Source organism: Heloderma suspectum, chromosome 3 (genome assembly GCF_057233095.1).
Source record: "Heloderma suspectum isolate Gila_16-S chromosome 3, 16-S_ref, whole genome shotgun sequence".
NCBI classification, from domain to species: Eukaryota; Metazoa; Chordata; class Lepidosauria; order Squamata; family Helodermatidae; genus Heloderma; species Heloderma suspectum.
In genome coordinates this window covers 256,345,947-256,371,023 of record NC_139460.1, presented here as the reverse complement: position 1 = coordinate 256,371,023, position 25,077 = coordinate 256,345,947, and the positions used below count along the sequence as shown (strand labels likewise).

Genomic DNA, 25,077 nt, shown 5'->3' with positions numbered 1-25,077 from the left:
GAGTATCTAGAATCTAAAATTATACTTCACGTTGCACCATTTTGTTGCAGGTCTACTGGTTTCTTGTTAGTCCAGTTTGTGAATTGATATTTAGCACTCTGTCTGCTTTCCCTCTTCATTGCTCTTAATTTGTGTCACACTTCCACGGCACTCACATATTGCCCACCCAAGCTCCTACTCTGTTATCCACGGCGTTACTCAAATATTCTGAATTCTGCAGAAGTACAAAAACTGCAATCAATATATTGTTTTCCCAAAGTTGGACAGCTTAAACCTGGATGGCTATGGTCCAGGTTATCTGAAAGACCGTATCCTCCGTTATGAACCTGCCCATGTCCTGAGATCTTCTGGGGAGGTCCTTCTCTCAGTCTAGGGATGGCGGAGAATTCTGCCACAGATCTCAGTGAGGCCAAATGCCAGTGCATTCGGCCCTCTGAAATCTGTGGCGGAATGAAGCCTCCCTGCCCCACCACCCCGCAAAAGGCGCACGAAATGGAGCACCTACCTGGTGCCATTCACGATGATTTGCAAATGGTGGCCGTGTCTGCAGCCGCCATTCACTTCATGATTTTTCCCATGATAGGTTATGTAAATATTTACATAGCCTATCACGGGGAAAAAAAAGGGTTCCCATTTTTTCGCCATGATAGGCTACGTAAATATTTACATAGCCTATCACTGAAAAAAAGGGACGCAAATGGCAGTGGCTACGGCGGCCGCCATTTGCGTCCCTGCTCAGCCCAGCAGCAGCTGGATGTTGCTGTGGGCAGCCCCGGCCGGCGGCTCTGTGGAGAAATTGCAGTAAAAATCTGCAAAAAGCTCATGAAATGAAAGCGCACAGATGCAAATCTTGTAAAACAAACCAGGGAAAGTACACACAGTTTGCAAAAAGGGTGCATTCAGCAAACAAGCAACATAACAAAATGCAAAAAAGCTGTATAGAAACAGTGCACAAGAAAGCAAGATAGGAGTATGTCAGAGGTGTGGGGAAAGCCACCTCAGAGCAACAGCATGTCCTGCATGGGGTAAAACTAGGGATTTTGGAGAATTCCGCCATGGACTCTGGTGACGCCGGATTCTAAAGATCTGGAGTCCATGGTGGAACAGGGCAATCCCCCCGCCACCCCACAGTATCCCCCTGGGATGGAGCCTACCTGGCAGCTCCGGCGGGGCCTCCAGCGGCGGCAGCTCCAATGGCAGTGGCTCCGGGTGGTCTTCTGGCCACTGCCGGGCTGCGGTTGCAAATGGCGGCCGCTATGCCGGTCGCCATTTGCGTCCCTGCCAAGCTGTGATAGGCTACATAAGTATCTATGTAGCCTATCATGGCTAACTCAGGGACACAAATGGCATAGCGGCCACCATTTGCATCCCTGCGGTAGCTGTGATAGGCTACATATATATTTGTGCTTTTGCTGCATTTGTGTCCCTGTCTTTTGCTGTGATAGGCTACATAAATATATATGTAGCCTATCATGGCTACAGCAGGGACGCAAATGGTGGCTGCTGTGGCGGCTGCCATTGGCGGCCGCAGCCCAGCAGTGGACGGAGGTCTGGCTGTGGGCAGCCCCATCCAGCAGCTCCCCGCAGTCACCGCGAAGCGGACCCGGCTGGGGAGGATTCCGGGGGGGGCGGAGCGCCTCCCCGCCCAATGCGGATGGCCCCAGTGGAACAAGGTAAGTGTTTCATACTCCCCTAGGTAAAACATGCAGTTATTGCAAAAAGAAAAATCATTTTGCAAAAGCTTGTAAAGCAAAAGACCCCAAACAATGGAAGGTAAATCTGATAGAAGGAAGTGAGCACAATGCAATAACACCAAATTGCAAAGAGCAGCTTTTCCTAACAACAGTTTCTTCCAGAGATAAAGAAGCAGATGAAGCTTATATAAATATAAAAGTGGACAGCTTGAGAAAGAATTGGTTGTTTAAAATGGACACTGGGGCACAAGGAAATTGCATACAATCTCAAATATTTTTGAAAATGTATGCAAAAGAGGAAAAGCTGGAAACAAAAGGAATTCCTGCAGTGACTGGTTATGGGGGACATCCATTGAAAATGATAGGGAAATGTACACTAGAATGTGAACACCAAGGCAACGTGCACAACCTTGATTTCTACATAATTAATGCTCCTGCACAACCAGTATTAGGATTTGCAGCTTTTCAGAAATTGGCATTAATCAAAATTGTGAAGCCGATCACACCAGAACAGGAACATTTAAACAAGCAAAAAAAAAAAAAGGGAGTCTTTTGAAGATGTATTTACAGGACTAGGTTCCTTGCTAGGAACATGCCAGATAAAGCCTGACTCCACCCCAGTTATTCATGCTCCCAGGAAAGTACCAATAGCACTTAGGAGCAGAATAGAAAGAGAGCTGAAGCACATGGAACAAATAGGAGTGATCAGGAAAGTGCAAGTTCCTACACCATGGGTAAGCTCAATGGTAGCAACAGAAAAGAAAAACACAGAACAACTTAGAATATGCTTGGATCCTAGAGATCTCAACCAAGTGATCATGAGGGAACATTATCAACTTCCTAAACTGGATGATATCACATACAAGCTCTCCAAGGCAAAGTTCTTCAGTGTGCTAGATGCTTAGTCAGGATATTGGCAGCTAATACTGGATGAAGAAAGCAGTTACCTGATTATTTTCAATTCACAATTTGGAAGATGGAGATTCACAAGGGTACCATTTGGTATCTCCTCTGCTCAAGAAATCTTCCAGAGAAAAGCACATGAAGTCTTGGAAAGACTACAGATATGTGGAGTCGTCATAGATGACATTCTGATCCATGGAACTACACATGTGGAACATGATGCAAACCTTATAGCACTACTAGAAAGATGAAGAGAGAGGAATCTAAAGCTGAATCCACACAAGATGCAAATTTAGGCATTGCGGAGAATTCTGCCACGGATTTCAGTGAGGCTGAATGCCTGAAACCCATGGTGGAACGGCCTCCCACCCCGCGGAATCCCTCCCAGGACGAAGCTTACCTGGAGCGGATGTTCCGGTGGCGGCGGCTCTGGCGGCAGCTCCGGCGGCAGCAGCTGCTCTCTTGGCCGGCTGCTGCGGCTGCCATTTGTGTCCTGCCAGGCTGCCGTGATAGGCTATGTAAGTATTTATGTAGCCTATCACGGCAAAGAGCAGGGGTGCAAACAGCGGCCGCTACACCATTTGCGCCGCTGCTTTTTCTGTGATAGGCAACGCAAATACTTATGTAGCCTATCACGGCAGCCTGGCAGGACGCAAATGGCAGCCACTATGGCGGCCGCCATTTGCGGCCACAGCAGCTGGCCGTGGACGGAACTCTGGCTGCGGACGGCCCTGGCTGGCAGCTCCACGAAGTCGTCACAGAGCAGAGCTGGCCCAGGGAGGATTCTGGGGGGAGGGACGGAGTGCCTCCCCCCCAACACGAATCAAAGCTGCGAAAAGGTGAAAAGGATGACTTTCGTACATCCCTATGCAAATTGGAGTGGACAGTGTGGCATATTATGGACATATTCTGACCAAAGATGGTTTGAAACCAGACCCTGAGAAGATTGCAGCAGTACAGAAGATTGCAACTAGAAAGCCCCTGCAACAAAGCTGAATTGAAAACAGTGGGCGTGTTTACCTACTTGGCCAAGTTCTCACCAGGACTAGCAGAAATATCAGCTACACTGAGAGAACTATTAAAGAAGCATGCAACATGGACATGGGATGACAGCTAAGAAACTGTGTACCAAGAGATGAAAAAACTAATCTCAAATACACCAGTACTCATGTATTTTGACACAAACAAGGAAGTCACAGTACAGGTGGATGCCTCTCAACATGGAGCTGGAGCAGTTTTGCTACAAGAAGGAAAGCCAGTGGCATTCGCATCATGCTCAGTGACCACCACACAACACAACTATGCACAAATGGAGAAAGAAATATTTGCCATAGTTGTGGGATGTGAAAAATTTCACCGGTACATTTAGGGCAGGACTGTAACTGTGAAAAGTGATCACAAACCACTGGGGAACATCATGAGATAGCCACTGGCATGAACACCAACCAGATTACAATGAATGTTCCTGAGACTACAGAAATATTGGGCGGTATAGAAAATAAATAAATAAATAAATAAATAAATAAATAAATAAGATATCAAAATCATCTACAAACTGGGCACAGAAGTATCAGTAGCAGATACCCTGTCCAGAATGACGCCACTCACCTGCAACAAGAAGGAGGAAACAGATTTGGAGGAACGAGTACACATGGTAATTTGGAGTCTTCCAGCCACAGACAAAATACTAGAAGAAATCAGAGATGAGGTACAAAGAGATGAAAATATGCAGAAACCCATAAATATAATAAACAGAAGATGGCCAAAAGCCAGAACAGAGGTTCCAAAGGAAGTAACAGAATACCTGGCAATGAAAGAAGACTTCACCACTGAACAACGATTAGTGTTCAAAGAAGAAAGATTAATAATTCCACAAAAACTACAACCAACAATGCTGCAGAAAATACACATGGGACACTTTGGCACTGTGTTATGTAAGAAAAGAGCCAGAGATGTACTATATTGGCCTGGGATGTGTTCAGAAATAGAGGACATGATTGCAAAGTTCTCCACCTGTCTGGAATGTTAGAGATCCAGCACAGGAGAACCAATGATAATCAATCAGCTTCTTGAAAGACAATGGCAAAAATTAGAAACAGATATGTTCACATTTGAACAGAAAAATTATCTACTCGTGGTTGACTATTATAGCAGATATCCAAAAATTGTACAGTTAAAAGACACAACAGCAGCCACAGTCATAAACCACATGAAGTCCATAATGGCATGGCATGGCATATGTGAGGAAACAGTTTGAGACAATGGTGCTCAATACAGCTCAGCTGAATTTGCAACATTTGCTAAAGAATGGGGATTCAAACTTACATGAACCAGCCCATATTTTCCACAAGCAAATGGACTAGCTGAAAAATATGTGCAAGTCATGAAAAATATGCTTAAAAAGACACAACAGAGCAACCAAGACATATATTTGAGCTTGCTAATCTACAGGAATACCCCTATTGTAGGAGAAACATCACCAGCACAACTACTGATGAGTAGAAGACTCAGATCACAGCTAACTACAAGACCAAGTCAACTAAATTCCAGAATACAAAGAACTGAGGACATAAGAAACAAAGCAAGCCAAGAGAAAATTAAACAAAAGGCCTACTATGATAGAAGTAAAAGACACCTTAAACTATTACAAGAGGGACAACATATAAGGATACAACAAAATGAAGGACACTGGATACCTGTAACAGTAACAGGCAAAGCAGAAACACCCAGATCATATATAGTAAGCATGAAGAATGGGAAAGAATATAGATGAGACAGAAATAATTTACGCTGGACAAATCAGAGCACACATGGTGAAGATGCAGCAAACCAAAGCAACCAGGAAGCTACAGAGCAGTTGTCAAAAACAGAAATAGATCAGGAGTCAAATTCACAAGAGAAGACAGAGGAATTGGAACTGAACCCAAGAGATGACAACAAAAGCAGTGATGACACTAACACAGTAACATCAGAACAGCAAGCAAGTTATTCCAGATATGGCAGGAAAGTGAAATCAAAACTCTGGGATGATTGCATAACCAACTAAGATAAAAAGGGGGATGTAATGTATATAAAAGTAACATAGTTCATTCACTGCTACCAGATGGCAGTGGTAGTGCCTGTATATATATTTGACTACTGGGAGGGGTCCCATTCATGGATCACTGCCTTGTTGTGGCGAAGGGGCTTGCATAACTCAGTGAAGCCATAAGCTATGCCATGCAGGGCCACCCAAGACGGACAGGTCATGGCGGAGAGGTCTGACAAAATGTGGTCCACTGGAAAAGGAAATGGCAACCCACTCCAGTGGGTTTCTTTCGCCAAGAAAACCCCATGGAACGTATCATAAGGCTAAAAGATATGACACCGGAAGATGAGCCCCTCAGGTTGGAAGGTGTCCAGTATACTACTGTGGAAGAGCAGAGGGAATTTCCAAGTAGCGCCAGAAAGAATGAAGCTGCTGGGCCAAAGCTGAAATAGGGATGTACGAAAGTCACTTACCTTTCCGCGGATTCTGTTGGGGGGGGCGTCCCTCCCCCCAGAATCCTTGACGGCCAGCTGTGCTCTGTGGTGGCTCCGCAGAGCAGCCGGCCAGGCCCAGGCCAGGGCAGTCCGCAGTCGGATTACCGGCCGCGGAGGGCTCTGGGAAAAAAAACAAAACGCGTATGCAAATGGCGGCAGCTACAGCAGCCGCCATTTGCATTCCTTATTTTTCTTCATCTTAGTCTAGGTCAATATTTACGTAGACTAAGACGAAGAAAGGAAAGGGGAATGCGAATAGTGTAGTGGACCCTATTTGCGTTTCCCTTTCTTTTCTTCATCTTAGTCTACGTAAATATTGACGTAGATGCCGCCATTTGCGCACGTGGTTGTTTTTTTTTTTTTACCCAGACGTGATAAGCTACGTAAGTCTTTATGTAGCCTATCATGTCTAGGGGGGGGGGAACACACAGGCTACAAATGGCGGCAGCGGCCGGTCGGAAGACCAGTCGCCGCTGCCACTGGAGCCGCCACCATCCGGAACATCTGCCCCAGGTAAGTCTCATCCCAGGGGGGATCCGCGTGGGGGGTGGGGGTGGCAGGCTGTTCCGCGATGGATTTTGGGATCTCACCGAGATCCGTTGCGGAATTCTCTGACATCCCTAAGCCGAAAGGACACTCAGCAGTGGATGTGTCTGGTGGTGAAAAGAAAGTCCGATGATGTAAAGTTTATATTGTTTAGGAACCTGGAATGTAAGATGAATGAATCAAAGTAAGCTGGAGGTGGTCAAACATGAGATGGCAAGATTGAACATCAACATTTTGGGAATCAGCAAACTAAAATGGACAAGCATGGGCAAATTTAATTCAGGTGACCATTATACCTACTACTGTGGGCAAGAATCCCTTAGAAGAAATGGAGTAGCACTCATAGTCAATAAAAAGGTGGGAAAAGCAGTACTGGGGTACAATCTCAAAAATGATAGAATGATCTCAGTACGAATCCAAGGCAACCCATTCAACATCACAATAATTCAAGTCTATGCCCCAACCACTGAGGCCGAAGAAGCTGACGTTGATCGGTTCTATGAAGACCTACAACACCTTCTAGAACTAACACCCAAAAAAGATGTCCTTTTCATCATAGTGAATTGGAATGCCAAAGAAGGAAGTCAAGAAATCACCGGGATAACAGGCAAGCATGGCCTTGGTGTACAAAATGAAGCAGGACAAAGGCTAATAGAGTTTTGCCAAGAGAACACGCTCATCATAGCAAACACTCTTTTCCAACAGCACAAGAGGCGACTCTACACATGGACATCACCAGATGGTCTATATCGAAATCAGATTGATTATGTCCTTTGCACCCAAAGATGGAGAAGCTCTATACAGTCAGTCAAAACAAGACCTGGAGCTGACTGTGGCTCAGATCATGAGCTAATTATTGCAAAATTTCAGCTGAAATTGAAGAACATAGGGAAAACCACTAAACCATTCAGGTATGACCTAAATCATATCCCTTATAAATATACAGTGGAGGTAATGAATAGATTTCAGGGATTAGACCTGATAGACAGAGTGCCTGAGGAACTATGGATGGAGGTCCGTAACATTGTTCAGGAGGCAGCAACTAAACTCATCCCAAAGAAAAAGAAATGCAAGAAAGCCAAGTGGCTGTCTGATGAGGCTTTACAAGTAGCTGAGGAAAGAAGGGAAGCGAAAAGCAAGGGAGAAAGGGGAAGATATATCCAACTGAATGCAGAGTTCCAGAGAATAGCAAGGAGAAACAAGAAGGCCTCCTTAAATGAATAGTGCAAAGAAATCAAGGAAAACAATAGAATGGGAAAGACTAGAGATCTTTTCAAGAAAATTGGAGATCTCAAGGGAACGTTTTGTGCAAAGACGGGCATGATAAAGGACAAAGAAGGCAGGGACCTAACAGAAGCAGATGAGATTAAGAAGAGGTGGAAAGAATACACAGAAGAACTATACAAGAAAGATCTTAATGTCCCTGATAGCCATGATAGTGCGGTCACTGAACTTGAGCCACACATCCTTGAGAGTGAAGTCAAGTGGGCCTTAGGAAGCATTAGTAACAACAAAGCTAGCGGAGATGACAGTATTCCAGCTGAGCTATTTAAAATCCTAAAAGATGATGCTGTTAAAGTGCTGCATTCAATATGCCAACAAATTTGGAACACTCAACAGTGGCCACAAGACTGGAAAAGGTCAGTTTACATTCCAATTCCTAAGACGGGCAATGCCAAAGAGTGTTCAAACTACCACACAATTGCGCTCATTTCACATGCCAGCAAGGTTATGCTCAAAATCCTGCAAGCTAGGCTTCAGCATGTGAACTGAACTGAGAACTACTGGAAGTACAAGCTGGGTTTCGAAGAGGCAGAGGAACTAGAGAGCAAATCTAGGGATGGGGGAGAATTTTTCCCCGAAACTTCGGGGGGCCGAGTGCCAACGCATTCGGTCCTCTGAAGGTTGTTCGGGGAGAAATTCTCCGCACCCCCCCGCCCCCTCCCCCTCCCCCTCCCCGGGATGGGACTTACCTTTCACGAATGTCCCTCCCGGCGGCGGGTCCCAGTGACGGTTCGGCAGGTCTTCGTCAGGGGCAGGGGCGGCAGCCGGTCTTTCGACCACCGTTATAAGAAAAGTAAAACAAAAAACAAAAACGCCCCTGTGATAGGCTACGTAACGATTTACGTAGACTATCACGGCTAGATTTGCAAAGTCAGCCGTGATAGGCTACATAAATCGTCACGTAGCCTATCACGGGTGACTTTGAAAAAAAAAAAAAAAAGCACATACGGCTAATGGCGGCCCCCATAGGGAGCTGCCATTCGTGTTCCTTATTCGGTCCCTGTAGTCTACGTAAATCTTTACGTAGACTACGGCGAAAATAAGGGCAACGCAAATAGCATTGCCCTTATTTTCGCCGTAGTCTATGTAATCTTTACGTAGACTACAGCGACCAAATAAGGAACGCGAATGGCGGCTCCCTATGGGGGCCGCCATTAGCCGTACGCGTTTTTTTTTTTTTTTAAGTCACCCGTGATAGGCTACGTGACGATTTACTTAGTGTATCACGTCTGACTTTGCAAATCTAGCCGTGATAGGCTATGTTAATCGTCACGTAGCCTATCACGGGGGCGTTTTTTTTTTTTAGTTTTATTGGAATGGCGGCAGCGGCAGCCGGTCGAAAGATCGGCTGCCGCCCCTGACGAAGACCCGACGAACCGCCGCCGGGACCCGCCGCCGGGAGGGACATTCGGGAAAGGTAAGTCCCGTCCCGAGGGGGGTGCGGGGGGCGGGGGGGTGCGGAGAATTTCTCCCCGAAACTTGTTCGGGCGGCTGAACACGTTGGCGCTCGGCCCCCTGAAGTTTCAGGGAGAAATTCTCCGCCAACCCTACTTACGAGTCCCCTGGACTGCAAGGTGGTCAAATCAGTCCATCCTAAAGGAAAGCAACCCTGAGTGCTCATTGGAAGGACAGATACTGAAGCTGAAGCTCAAATATTTTGGCCACCTAATGCGAAGAGAAAACTCTCTGGAAAAGACCCTGATGCTGGAAAGATTGAAGGCAAAAGGAGAAGGGGACAGCAGAGGATGAGATGGCTAGATAGCATCACTGATGCAATGAATATGGACTTGAGCACACTCGGGGAGAGAGCGCAGGACAGGAAGGCCTGGCGTGCTATGGTCCATAGGGTCACTAAGAGTCAGACATGACTTAACGACTGAACAACAACAACTGGGAGGGGTAAAATTCATTGTTAGCTCACCTTGCAAGCTGGTGTGTGTGTCTTCTTTACCCTGTTAAGCACAAGACATAACACATAGAAACCATAGCCCCTACTGAGTCCCTGATTAACACAATCAAATTTTATCATCTCTTGTTCTACATTCTCACGTTCCAAGTGAGTGACTGATTTCAATTTCTTTAGAATTGCTACCCTGAGGTCCTTGATGGTATGTCCAGGGAGGTTAAAGTGTTCACTGACAGGTTTATTGATGTTCTTATGCTTGAAGTCTGGTTTGTTTGTGCCCATTTAATCTTTGTCTTAAAGGTAATCCTGTTTTGCCAATGTAAGTGGCTTTTGGGCACTTGATGCAGGAGACCAAATACACAACATTAGATGATGCACAGGTATATTTGCCCTGGATGTGGTGGATAGTTCCATTGGGTCCACTTACGTTATCACTGGTGTTTATTAATGAGCACAGTTGGTGCTTAGGTTTATTACAAGGTCTAATACCTTCTCTGAGACCAGTGATGAGACTTAGTGCTGTGGGACCCAGAGACATTCTGCGGAAATGAAGCTGACAGGCGGCTACATAACTAGTGAACCCTTCTGGGCCACATGAGCCCTGGTGTTGGCATTCAGCATGGTTGGGCAAATAACAAATTTAAATTATTTGTTTCTTATTAACATTGATAGCCTTAATGGCTAAAAAGCCATCAAGGTGGTGTACAACAATGTAAACCAATAAAACTTGGTGATAGCAAAAACAAGAACATAAAACTGCACTTTAAAAATGCTGAATTACACCCTTTTTAAGGGCCACGGGGCCGTTGTAGTTCTTGAGGAACTACAATTGTAGTTCTTGAGGAAGCACATTTCATAGTTTGGGGGCCATGCAGGAGAACACCCTTTCACACGTGCCCAGCAAACAGGCCTCTGCAGGTAATGGTGCCCTCAAAAGGGCCTCTCCTACAGATCTTAATACTCTGGTAGGTTCATAGTGAGACAGGCGGTCTGTTAGCCAGGCCCTAAGCCGTTTAGGGCTTTAAAGGTTGAGACTTACACCTTGAATTGAGCCCAGAAAGCAATTGGTGTAGATCTTTCAGCACAGGTGTAATATGTAACATGATAGGTTTGCGCCATAACTTATTCCATTAGACCAGTAGTGCGTGTTGATTACTAGCTCTGAAAAATCTAGCAGAATTCTTGGCATTAATCTTTCATTTAGAGGACTGTGATAGGAAATGTCCCAAAGCATTCTCCAATAACTGACCTGACTTTATAATGGTTTATGCATCCAAATCTCAGACTCTGATGGACCTCTGGGTACAATAGATAAATGTCTAAAGTTGAAAGCTGTGCAGAAGTCTAAAAGAGTACCTAATTCCAATTCCAGACTGCATAGAAAGGCAAATCAATAAAGATCTAGGGACTGTTTAAACAGAAATAATTAAAAGCTGCATTTGAGCTGTTTTACTAACAGTACTACAGGTAAACAAGACAGATGAAAATTCATAATATGGTGCTTAAATGCTCTGTTGCATTGTTAGGTCAAAGCATGAGTGAGACCTTGCCTTCTCTGCTTTAAGGTGCAATCCTATGCATGTTTAGACAGAAAAAAGGCCTACAACTCCCAGCATGCCTCAGCCAGCATGTTTGTCTTCTTCTTCTTTGCCTCCTCCTCTTCCTCCTCTCCCCCTCCTCTTCACTGTGGGCCTCAATTGATATTTGAGACAATGAGTTCCTTCAGGTACACCTAATCATATTCACAACAAAAGGATTGTCTGAAGTATAAACTTGCTGCTTTCTATTTTAATTGGATTTTGTATTTAAGGATGAGCTAGTTAGTCCTTTTCTCATCTTTTTCTATGCCAGTAGTATCATGTTCCCACTTTCGACTGGGCATGTGTCCTGTTTTAGAGAGTGCTGTCCTCTACTTGAAGGGTTGTCAGAGCGTAGGGATGGGGGAGAATTTCTCCCCGAAACTTTGGGGGACCGAGTGCCAACGCATTCGGTCCTCCGAAGGTTGTTCGGGGAGAAATTCTCCACCCCCCCGCCCCCCGTCCCCCCCCGGGATGGGACTTACCTTTCACGAATGTCCCTCCCGGCAGTGGGTCCTGGTGGCGGTTCGGCAGGTCTTCGTCAGGGGCGGGGGCGGCAGCCGGTCTTTCGACCGGCTGCCGCCGCCGCCATTACAAGAAAAGTAAACAAAAAACAAAAAACGCCCCTGTGATAGGCTACGTAACGATTAACGTAGCCTATCACGGCTAGATCTGCAAAGTCAGCCGTGATAGGCTACGTTAATCGTCACGTAGCCTATCACGGGTGACTTTGAAAAAAAAAAAAAAGCGCGTATGCGTACACCGTAGTCTATGTAAATCTTTACATAGACTACCGGGACCAAATAAGGAATGCAAATGGCAGCGCCCTATGGGTGCCGCCATTTGCATACGCACTTTTTTTTTTCAAAGTCACCTGTGATTTGCTATGTAACGATTAACGTAGCCTATCACGGCTGACTTTGGAAATCTAGCCGTGATAGGCTACGTTAATTGTTACGTAGCCTATCACAGGGTTTTTTTTGGTTTTTTTACACTTTGTTTCGCGGCCGGGGAGACGGGGTGCTTCTCCCCGGCCTGAATTTCGGCTGGGCGAGGTGGGAAGCCTCCCCCCCGGCCTGAATTTCGGCCGGGCGAGGCGGGAAGGCTACCCCCCTCGCCTGAACTTCGGGGGGAGAAGCGAAGTGCCTCCCCCCCACCGCAAAGCACCCCTGCGGAAAGGTAAGTGACTTTCGTACATCCCTATCCATTTTCTATATTGAAAAGAAATTTGAAGACAGCATTCATGACAAGATTGTATTCCCTAGCACTATTATATATATATATGTGTGTGTGTATATATATATACTGTGTGTGTGTGTATATATATGTGTGTGTGTGAGTGAGTGTGTGTATATATATATATGTATGTATGTGTGTGTATGTATGTGTGTGTATGTCTCTCTCTCTCTCTCTCTCTCTCTCTCTGTATGTGTGTATATATATATATATATATATATATAAAACAATGAATATTATCCTGACATTTTTGTGGACATACAAGATACATTTTCCCTCAGCAGCTCTCATAGGTTCCTAAAATAGATAGGTAGATGCTGCCTCATCATCGGATTTGATTGACTGGTTTTTATTTTTATTTTTGCTTTAAGGATTTTGCAAAATCCAGTGTTCCTCTTTGAAGGAAAATAAATTAGATAACTGATGTTGTGCAGAGAGCTGTTGCTACCCTGTGCTTGTACCTTTGCCAGCTAGCTGGCATCCTATGTGAAAAACATGCAGTTCCAGATAAGCATTTGCCTTTTGGAACCCTTAGATATCTTTGATCTTGAAAAATCTAAAGTATGTAGGTTTTAAATTACATACTAAAAATAGAGCTTGCAAAGAGGAAAGTGGCACCCCATCAGGAATTTATAAGGATGGACGAAAGGGACTTACCTGGTCCCGCAGATTGCTTCGCGGTGGGGGGGAGGCGCTTCACTTCTCCCCCCGAAATTCAGGCCGGGGGGAGGCGCCCCATCCCTCGCCGGCAAAATTCAGGCCGGGTAAGAGCGCCCCGTCTACCCGGCCGCGAAAAAAAAGTAAAAAACAAAACAAAACACACATACATCCGTGATAGGCTACGTAACGATTTACATAGCCTATCATGGCTAGATTTCCAAAGTCAGCCGTGATAGGCTATGTAAATCGTCACGTAGCCTATCACGGGTGACTTTGGAAAAAAAAAAGCGCGTACGCAAATGGCGGCTCCCATGGGGACCGCCATTTGCGTTTCTTATTTTGGCACGTCTAGTCTACGTAAAGATTTACGTAGACTATGGCGAAAATAAGGGCAATGCAAATAGCGTGCCCTTATTTTCGCCATAGTCTACGTAAATCTTTACGTAGACTAGACGTGCCAAAATAAGGAACGCAAATGGCGGCGCCCCATGGGCGCCCCATTTTTTTTTCCCCAAAGTCAGCCGTGATAGGCTACGTGACGATTTACGTAGCCTATCACGGCTGACTTTGGAAATCTAGCCATGATAGGCTACATAAATCGTTACGTAGCCTATCACGGGTGTGTGTGTGTGTGTGTTTTACTTTTTTTTTTTGCAATGGCGGCGGTGGCAGCCGGTCGGGAGACCGGCCGCCGCCCCCACCCCCGCTGAACCGCCGCCGGGACCCACCGCTGAGAGGGACATTCGCCGAAGGTAAGTCCCATCCCGGGGGGGGCGGGGGGCCGGCGGAGAATTTCCCCAACACTTTCGGGGGGCCGAATGTGTCGGCACTCGGCCTCCCGAAGATTCGTGGAGAAATTCTCCGCCAACCCTAGGAATTTACAACCCAAATGACTATTTTATGTTGCTTAATAGTAAGGTTGGCCTTCTGATTCTTAGAGCTTCATTTTGAATTCGCCCTTGCTGTAGGGTGGCCACTTCTGAATCGCCAAAAAAAAGAGGTCACCAATTTGCATAAATCTGAAATATATATATGCAAATATAGAAATGATTATGCTAATTGAAATAGAAATATAGTACATCTCACCCTAGCATGGAAGACTGACACCAGGTGATCTGTGCACCTTGTTCAGTCTGCTGTCAAAGTGCTGTCGATGGGCAGTTTCAAGACCCAGCTCTTCCTTGTCATGGCTGTTTTTCTTTACATCAGACTTGGACTGGGCAGCCCTTGAAATAGACGACACTTTCAAAATAGAGCACAATCCTTTGGCAGCCCTTCAAATAGAGGACCGATCTCTGCAAAAGAGAACACATGGCCACCCTACCTTGGTGGGTTTTGTTGTTGTTGTTCTTAAAGGTGTACACATGGCAAAGGTGTAAATGTTTACTATGACTTGGAAAACAATGTATCACATCAAATCCCATTCTCTGAACATGGGCTTGAAATGCATCAGAATAAATTATTTTCCAAATCATTATTTATGTATTTATTTTGCACAACTGGAAGTAGCCCATTGGATTGTTAGCGCAGTGGCTGGATATTTTTGTCTCTATGGAGGCCACAGCAAGTGAATTACAGTCGCTGGTGCAACAATTATGGGTAATGTGTTTTTTCTCAGGACCCACATTAGGAAGAGAATTACAAGTGCTGGGCTAGAGTTGGGGATTAAGGCTGTTTTCCCCAACATACACCAGGGATTGGAAGGAGGTCACCGTCAAGCAAATAAAAAATAAATAAATCACATTTCTTAAGTACAACAGAGAGAGAGAGAGCAGAGTGCAATTTAATTTCTATTAAGAGTTGCAGGCTGTTCTGTCTTTTAGCCATGACTTTGTGAATTTACCAGAAAGATGCTCTCTTGGAAAACATCTACTAAGAATGTCATTATTTGTGTATTATTAATTTATAATATTTATATACTGTTTTTACACAGATGTCACTCTGGAGGCATACAAAAAACAATTCAAATAAAAACAATAATACATTGGCTATGTTGTTGATGATGTATTGTCAACATAGCCAGCAACAAATAACAATTTAGGGTGCAATTCTATGCATGTTTAGACAGAGAAAAGGCCTACAACTTCCAGCATGCCCCAGCCAGGGGAATGCTGGGAGTTGTAGGCCTTTTTTCTGTCTAAACATGCATAGGGCTGTGCCCTTAAGGACACACAGAAGTCTTAGATGGGATGGGAGCTGTTAATTTGTTGTGGGAACCCAATGTCGAGTTTGTGAACATAGACCACAGCTGTGAAGAAGATTGAAGTTCTGCTTTAACATTTCGGCTCCCCCAGGAGAAAAAACAAGTTGTTACCATATGTGTCCTTGGTAAGGATTTGCCACCTCTAGCAGTCAGTCGTTTTTAATTGTGGCCCAGTGCTTGCACTGATTATGTGCTATCATGAACTAATGCTTGCAGAACATTACTAGCACTTGCTAGGACGATGGAAAAAAGTAGGGATGTCATAGAATTCCGCGACGGATCTCAGTGAGGCTGAATGCCAGTGCATTCAGCCCCCCGAAATCCATCGTGGAACGGCCTGCCACCCCCCCCGTGGATCCCCCCCAGGACGAGACTTACCTGGGGCGGATGTTTCAGACGGCGGCATTTGCAGTCTGTGTTTTTTTCCTTTTTCCCCCCCATAGACGTGATAGGCTATGTAAAGACTTACATAGCCTATCACATCTGGGTAAAAAAAAAAAAATGCATACGCAAATGGCGGTGGCTGTGGCTGCCCCCATTTGCATTCCTTATTTTTCACCGTCTTAGTCTACGTAAATATTTACGTAGACTAAGACAAAGAGAAGAAAGGGGAACGCAAATAGCGCCCAGTACGCTATTTGCGTTCCCCTTTCTTTTCTTCGTCTTAGTCTACGTAAATATTTATGTAGACTAAGACGGTGAAAAATAAGGAATGCAAATGGCGGCGGCCATAGTTGCCGCCATTTATGTGTGTGTGTGTTTTTACCCAGAGCCCTCCGCAGCTGGAAATCTGGCTGCGGACAGCCCTGGCCTGGGCCTGGCCGGCTGCTCTGCGGAGCTGCCGCAGAGCACAGCTGGTCGTCGAGGATTCTGGGGGGGGGAGGACTGGATTGCCTCCCCCCCCCGTTGAGGATTCTGGGGGAGGGATGGAACGCCTCCCCCGCCACCATGAACAGAATCCGCAAAAAGTAAGTGACTTTCGTACATCCCTAGAAAAAAGTGTTGATTTGCTGCTGGGATTTGGTGCTGCTGCTGCTTTTTCCTGTTGCCCTAGCAAGCGCTAGTTATATTGCGCAAGGGTTTGTTGTGGGCTAGCGCATCATTCATGCTAGCTCTGGCTCACAGTTGGATACTGTCTATAATGGCAGTATAGAATCAGTGTTATGAGGCAGACCAGAGTTTTGCTGGTTTAGTAATCCTTTGGTCACACCCACAGAGATGACACTAGAAATGTAGCAATTAAAAAACAATTCCCTTTTGTATTTTATAAGGGTTTATGGATGTGAACTTCACCATTGGTCTTTGCCCTTTATTAAAATACCTTTGCTGTCAAATCACATGAAAGTCGTTGGGGTTTCACAAGTCAAACTCCCAGGTGGTCCATTTGTTTTGTCATGTAATTGCTCTATCAATGACCTTTCTGTGGGTCAGCAACTTTATAAAACACAGATCTTACTGGATTTATTAATTTTTTTGTTTTGCCAAGAAAGCTCTGAGACTAATTGCTGAGACTTCCCAGAAGATACTAGTTTACAAATTTTAATGACACTCATGATTTATTAATGCACTTCCCTTGCATCTGCTCATCTCTATTCCTTGGTGGAATTCCTGCTGAATCCAAGTGAATTAATAAAAACAAAACTGAAGATTATAATGGTCTTTTAGCTTGGCTGTTAATTAAAAGCTTTTTGCCCCTATTCGCTCTTTTCTTTCTTTTTTTCTTCTTCTCTTTCTCTCCTTCAAATCCTGTAGTCTCTGGCCAGACCAGCATGAATTGCTAAAGCACGTTCTGCACTAGGATCTCAGTCCTGATTATTGTGCTTCCACCTTTTCCTGCCCCAATACATAAAACATAGAACTGAAAATATTGCTTTGTTTGTACATGATTAATTTGCATGGATTGTCACTGTTGTTGGGTACGTAATGTTGCATACAGTTATCCAGCTGTATGTGAGCAATTCATAGCTGCAGGCGTGATGTTACGTTTTGAGAGGCTGGAAATAGAGATGGGACACAATCCCTTTTCCTTCACTTCATAAAAGAATAAGGGACACTCTTATGCTAAAGGAAGTCAATGGCCTGTCCAGTCCAGTGACGTAGTCTTTGAACCCAGGAGCCCATTTAGACTTATCACTTTTAAAAGCTAGAAACATTGAAGTGTTTTAGTTCAGTGGTGTGTGCATTACTATTCCAATTGGCAATATACTCTTCTTCCTTTTTGCCTTGTCCACATTCTGAGAACATTTAGTAAAGTCAGGGGAAGTGGAGCCTTTTGTTCTCCCCCTTCCCCCTATTTTTGATAGAATATAGTGTGCATTTTGACTGCACATATCTCACTATGGATGGCATCCACATCCCTATTAAGAGTTGCAGGCTCTGTCTTTTAGCCATGACTTTGTGAATTTACCAGAAAGATGTTCTCTTGGAAAACATCTACTAAGAATGTCATTATTTGTGTATTATTAATTTATAAAATTTATATACTGTTTTTACACAGATGTCACTCTGGAGGCATACAAAACAATTCAAATAAAAACAATAATACATCCCTACCCTACCTAAAACATCAGAAGAAAGGAATTGTCCTGTAAGCCCCACATCCAGCAGTTAGATAGTCTGACACTTCAAACTGAAACACCTGGGATGTCAATATCCTTCTTTAGCTTTGTCCATATATTCATACTGTTGAGAGCTAAAGACCAGAGACGGATGAAAATCTTATTTATTTCATTTCTATACTGCCCAATAGCCGAAGCTGTCTGGGCAGTTCACAAAAATTAAAAACACAAAGTACAGCATAAAACAATATAAATATGAAAGCTTAAAACCACAATATAACATTACAACCAGAATAAAACCTAGCAGCAGTGTAGAGATTTAAAATACAGAAATCTTCCAATTTCGGTCTGATTTAAGTTCTGACAAACTGAGTGATTATCTGCTAAAAATCTGTCAGCCGTTCCAGAAACCTGTTTCATTGGTGGGCGTGGATTATACCTTGTGCATGTGTCTCTTGATAGCGCTGGATATTGTATTGGAGTTGCATGTGATTGGGGGTGTAGCTTTGACTGTCTTTACTAAAGTCATTAACAGTGATGGAGAAGCAAATCACTGAAGCAGTTCTTCCAGTGGAGGCTCTGGCAGTGCTCCCCCATCCCCCTCTCTCGCACCACAAACCTCTCACATGTGCTGCGGTGGCTGATGTCATGGATCCTGAAAGCATCTGGAAGGTAGGGATTGGAGAACCAAGGATGATCGAGCTTGCCAACCTTTTCCAGTCTCCATTTTGAAGCTCAGTTTGCCTTGCTCCCATTTTCATTTGCAACCTGTTTTTCTTTTAATTCAAACAGAAGTGTGCATTTCCATTGTGCACTTTCCCCATTTGACTAAGGATAACAATGCATATTTTTTGAAAATATGCATTACGGTGTGCACTTTGAAAAGTGCACAATTTAAGAAAAAATGCACATTTTCAAATGCAATTGCAGGTTTGGGAATGTGTGTACTTTGTCTGAAAAATGCACTCTTGTTTGTTTTGGGGGTTGTGAATGGGGCAAGTTCTAATGATTTGTGAACTGAAACAAAATTCTCATATATCCCTAATGGAACGTGCTGGTTGGTGGCAGGGTGTAGGTGATCCTGCTGCATCTTTCAGCCACCCAGCAACTATTCATCAGTAAGTGCATAAATCATGGTGCAGCAGGTTTGTCAAGAGGATGTAATGGGGGGCTTGAAAGTTGATGGATCTGAGTGACAAAGTTTTAATGTGTAAGGGAAGCAGTTGGTGAATATGGATGCGTTTCTGGGAAGTTATGGAATAATTCAAGAGCTAGCAGTGTGTTGAATGCTGACTACTGAAGTCAGGCTCCAAACGGATGTGCTCACTGAAGAAGCCCACTCCAGACCCAATGGTATTTGACAACTACCGACCAGTCACAAGTACCCTTTTCTTAGGAAAGGTACTTGAGAGTAGGGATGTATAAGAATTTCAGTTTTGCTCACAAAACATTTGAGCATGCCCCATTTGAAGCTGTGAATATGATCGCAAGCACATGTGTACGGAAAATATTTGTAAATTGTCAAACATGTGCTCACTTCCATCCCATTCCCTATTCCCAGATAGATTTGCACAAATTTCCTCGGTAGACTGAATCGGCCATGCTGTAGCCTATGGAGGAAAGTTGCATGAATTAGATTTGCACGAATGTGGGGAAACTTGCATGAATCTCCCATTCAGTTGCTGCTCGACTTGTGTAAGTTACCCATTCATGCAGAACAAGCAGTGATCGCAAACATGAACAGGAATCGGGCATAAGATGAGTGGCAAGACAATGATCGGAGAATCCTGGTGATCTTGAGCATCGCTCATTCACCCATCCCTACTTGAGAAGGTTGTGGTGGAGCAACTGTAGGCTCTTGGAGGATACATGATCTAGACCATTCCACTTTGGATTTTGACCTGGTTATAGGACTGAATCAGCCTTGCTCACCCTGATGGATGACCTTTATTGGGAGAGGGACAGGGGGAGTGCAACTCTGTTAATTCTGCTAGATGTCTCACTGACCATGGTATGCCCCTCAGTCAACTGTGTGAGCTGGGCATTGGAGGCACTGTGTTACAGTGGTTCTGATCTTACCTACAGGGTCTATTTTAGAGAGTAACATTGGATGGCCATTCCTTGGCCCCTTGGCAATTGAGCTATGAGGTTCATCAGGGTATCATCCTGCCCCCAGTGTTGTTCAACATCTACATGAAGCCACTGGGAGCAGTCATCAAGGGATTTGGAGCCAAGTGTCATCAGTATGCTGATGATACACAGCTCTATGTCCTGTGACATCTGAACCAGGTGAGGCTGTGCAAGTGCTGGATCAGTGCCAAGACTCAGTGATGGGCAGGATGAGGGCCAATAGACTAAAGCTGAATCCTGGCAAGACAGAAGCCCTGTGGGTGAGTGGTTGGGGAGACAGGGTCATTGCCTGTTCTGGATGGGGTTTATTTTATTTATTTATTTATTAAATTTATTAATCGCCCATCTGACTGGTCACTCAGCCACTCTGGGCAATGTACAACCCACCATAAAACAATTTAAAACAATAAAATTTTACCATTTTTTTTTTTAAATACCCTAACCCACCCCAAATGCCTGCCTGAACAACCATGTTTTTAATGCACGACGGAAGCTCATTAAAGAGGGGGCATGACGGAGTTCCCTAGGGAGGGAGTTCCACAGAGTGGGGGCCACCACAGAGAAGGCCCTCTCCCTCGTCCCCACCAGTCTAGCTGTCCTGGCTGATGGGACAGAGAGAAGGCCATCTGAGGCTGATCTTGTTAAGCGGCCTGTCTGGTGTTGCTGGAGGTGCTCCTTAAGATAGGCTGGGCCGGAACCATATAGGATTTTAAAGGTCAAAACCAACACCTTGAATTTGGCCAGGAAAACAACTGGTAACCAGTGCAACTCCTTCAGCACTGGAGTGATGTGATCTCGCCGGCGGCTGCCTTTAATCAGGCGAGCCGCTGCGTTCTGTACCAGCTGCAGCTTCCGAACCGTCTTCAAGGGTAACCCCACGTAGAGCACATTAGAGTAGTCTAAACGAGAGGAGACCAGGGCATGTACTACCGATGGGAGCAGATGGTTGGGAAGGAAGGGGCGCAGCCGCCATATCAGATGGAGTTGATACAGCGCTGTCTGGCTCACAGCTGACACCTGAGCCTCCATGGACAGCTGGGAGTCCAAAATGACCCTCAGGCTGCGGACCTGGTCTTTCAAGGGTAGCCGTACCCCATTCAACACCAGGTCAACATCCCCCAGCCTCCTCTTGTCTCCCACCAAAAGTACCTCGGTCTTGTCAGGGTTCAGCTTCAGCTTATTCCTCCCCATCCAGCCACTCACCGTCTCCAGACATTTGGACAGGGATTCTACGGCCAACCTTGGTGAAGATTTGAATGAGAGGTAGAGCTGCGTGTCATCCGCATATTGATGACACTGCACCCCAAACCTCCTGATGATAGCCCCCAGTGGCTTCACATAGATGTTAAATAGCATCGGGGAGAGGATGGAACCCTGTGGCACCCCACAAGTAAGTGGCCACGGGTCCGAAACCTCCTCTCCCAGTGCTACCCTCTGGTACCTGCTGGAGAGGAAGGACCGGAACCACTGCAATACAGTGTCTCCAATGCCCAACCCCTCCAGGCGGTCCAGGAGGATACTGTGGTCAACGGTATCAAAAGCCGCTGAGAGGTCGAGGAGAACAAGGAAGGAGCATTCACCCCTATCCAGAGCCCTCCTCATATCATCCACCAAGGCCGTTTCTGTCCCATGCCCAGGCCTGAAGCCCGACTGAAATGGGTCTAGATAATCAGTTTCTTCCAAGTGTGCCTTCAACTGCACCGCCACCACCCGCTCAATCACCTTGCCCAAAAATGGCAGATTTGAGACTGGGCGAAAGTTGTTCAGAACTTGAGGATCCAAGGAGGGCTTCTTTAAGAGCGGTCTTATCACTGCCTCCTTGAGGGCTGATGGCATCACTCCCTCCTCAAGGGAGGCATTCACCACCGCCTTGATCCCCTCACCCAGTCTCTCTCTGCAGCTCATAATGAGCCAAGATGGGCAAGGATCAAGTAAGCAGGTGATCGGCCTTACAGATGAAAGCACCTTGTCCACTTCATCAGGAGGAAGAAGCTGGAACCGATCCCACAAAACTGGTTTGCCACAGGCCACCTCTTGCTCACTAACCGTATCCACAGTGTGCAGAGTAACACACCTAATCTGATCAATTTTATCTGCAAAGTGCCTTGCCAAAGCCTCACAGGAGGCCTTAGAATGCTCCAGTGGTTCCGGAGCCACAGGACCGACCAGGCTCCGGACCACTTGGAACAGCCTCCTGGGGCAGCACTCTGCAGACGTGATAGAGGCAGCATAATATTCCTTTTTTGCTGTCTTCACCGCCACATGATAGGCTGAAGATACAGCTCTAGCCCGTGTCTGATCGTCTTTGGAGCGAGACTTCCGCCACCGGTGCTCTAGCCGTCTCACCTCCTGTTTCAGAGCTCGTAACTGCGGATTGAACCATGGTGCAGTCCGAGCCCTGTTCAGGGGGAGAGGGCGTTTCGGAGCCACCCGATCTAATGCCCCAGTGATTGCGGCATTCCAGCCACCCACCAGGGTCTCGACCGAGTGGCCGTTGGCATGCCCCAGAGAATCCCCAAGCGCGTTCAGGAATCCATTTGGATCCATAAGACGCCTGGGGCGGACCATTTTAATGGGTCCTCCACCCCTGCGGAGGGGTTGTGGAACCGAGAAGTCCAACATCACCAGATAGTGATCTGACCATGACAAGGGGGTGGTGGATATACCCCTGACTTCCAGATCACTCCCCGCTTCTCCAGAAACAAACACAAGGTCTAGTGCATGACCGGCTACATGGGTGGGCCCAGTTAGAATATGGTGCAGCTCCCAGGAGGCCATGGTCTCCATGAAGTCCTGAGGTGCTCCTGTGAGGATGGCCTCCGAATGTATGTTGAAGTCCCCCAACACCAGTAAGTTAGGGGATTGTACACGCACATCAGAGACCACCTCAAGCACCTCGGCCAGGGAGTCAGTCGTGCAGCGGGGTGGACGGTACACGAGCAGAATCCCCAGACTGCCCTTCGGGCCCAACCTCCAGTACATGCACTCAGCAACCTTGGTCTCCCGGAGAGGGGGTCTGGTGAAGACCAAGGACTCTCGGTAGATAACAGCCACTCCCCCTCCCTGATCCCCAGCCCTCGGCTGCTGTGCATACGAAAATCCAGCTGGACACATGGCTGCAAGGGTTGGAGCAGCAGCCTCGGCCAGCCAGGTCTCCGTAATACATGCCAGGTCTGCACCCTCATCCAGGATCATGTCATGGATGAGGGAGGTTTTCTGGGTAACAGACCTGGCATTGCAGAGCAGCAAGCGAAGGCCAGAAGATGGGGTCACGCCTCCCCCAGCCATCCTTTGGCTCTGGACAGGCCCGGAGCAGGGGACAGATACTACACATCTCTCCCTTGTTCCCCTTACCTGGCATGGCCTGCCCCTAGCGCTCCGCCAGCGCCTGCCGCCCAGCCTCGGTATGTTCTGGCCCCCAACACTCCCCCCACTGCCTCCATCAGGTGGACACATGCCCCCTCGCTCCCGCCTATCAGGCAGGCTACCCACCCCTAAAAAACACAACAAAATCCCCCCCAACAAAATAAAACAAACAAACAAAACAATTAAAATCCCCTTAAAAATGCCAGGCAGGAGTCCACAGGGAAGGCCTGGTGGCGGCAGCAGGAGGCCCAGCAGCAGCAAGCATGCCTCTTCCCCGGTGGTGGTGGTGGCTTCTCCTGCAGGCCCTGGCTCTCCCAGGCCACCTCAGCCAGCCAGCTTATGTAGCCCCTCCAGGGAGGGGCAGGTGGAGCAGCACAGCTGGCTCGGTACCTGGGGGCCTGGTCCTGCAGGGACTGGTGGTGTGCCAAGCAGAAGTCCACAGGGAAGGCCTGGTGGTGGTTACACTCCCTCTGAAAGATCAGGTTCATAGTCTGGGGGTACTCCTAGCTCCATCACTATGACTGGAGTCCCAAGTGCCCATGGTGGCTCAGAATGTCTTTTGCCAACTTCAACTGGTTCACTAGCTATGGCCCTTCCTGGACAGTAATAGCTTGGCTACAGTGGTAGAGGCACTAATAACCTCAAGATGGGATTACTGCAATGTGTTCTATGTGGGGCTGACCTTAAGGCTGCTCTGGACGCTTGGTAGTGCAAAATGCAGCAGCTTGGCTGTTGTCAGGAGCTGCCCCTTTTCAGGATGCAACTCCTTTGCTGAGGGAACTACACTGGCTGTCTGTTTGCTACTGGGCCAGATTTAAGGTTTTGCTACTAGTGTATAAAGTCATAAAGAACTTGGGACCAGGATTCCCAAGAGAGCATATTCTCCCTTATCAACCTGCCTGGTCACTGAGGTCATCAGCTGGGATGCTCCTGGTGGTTTCACGTGGACCTATGGCATTGGAGCTTACTGGGAGAAGAGCCTTCAGCGAGGTGGCTCACTTTCTGTGGAATTCCCTGCCTATGTAATAGGGGTGGATGAAAGTCACTTACCTTTCGTCGAAGCTTGTTCGCGGTGGGGGGGAGGCTCTTCGCTGCTCCCCCCGCGAAGTTCAGGCCGGGGGGGGAGGCTTCCCGCCTCACCCCAGCCGAAATTCAGGCTGGGGGGGAGGCTTCCCGCCTCGCCGCGGCCGAAATTCAGGCCGGGGAGGAGGCTTCCCGCCTCGCCCGGCTGCGAACTCGAAATTTTTTTTTTTTTTTTAAACGCCCCCATGATAGGCTACGTGACGATTAACGTAGCCTATCACAGCTAGGTCTGCAAAGTCAGCCATGATAGGCTACGTTAATCGTCACGTAGCCTATCACGGGTGACTTTGGAAAAAAAAAAAAAAGCGCATACGCTAATGGCGGCCCCCATAGGGAGCCGCCATTCGCGTTCCTTATTTGGTCGCTGTAGTCTACGTAAATCTTTACATAGACTACAGCAACCAAATAA

The 25,077-nt window shown here is 46.5% G+C and overlaps 1 protein-coding gene across 1 annotated transcript in view; it reads left to right on the top strand.

Annotated features, from left to right (window-relative positions):
* The window catches only part of SORCS3 (sortilin related VPS10 domain containing receptor 3), a 516,588-nt gene that overhangs the window by 20,111 nt on the left and 471,400 nt on the right, over positions 1 to 25,077 (top strand). The window lies entirely within an intron of this gene.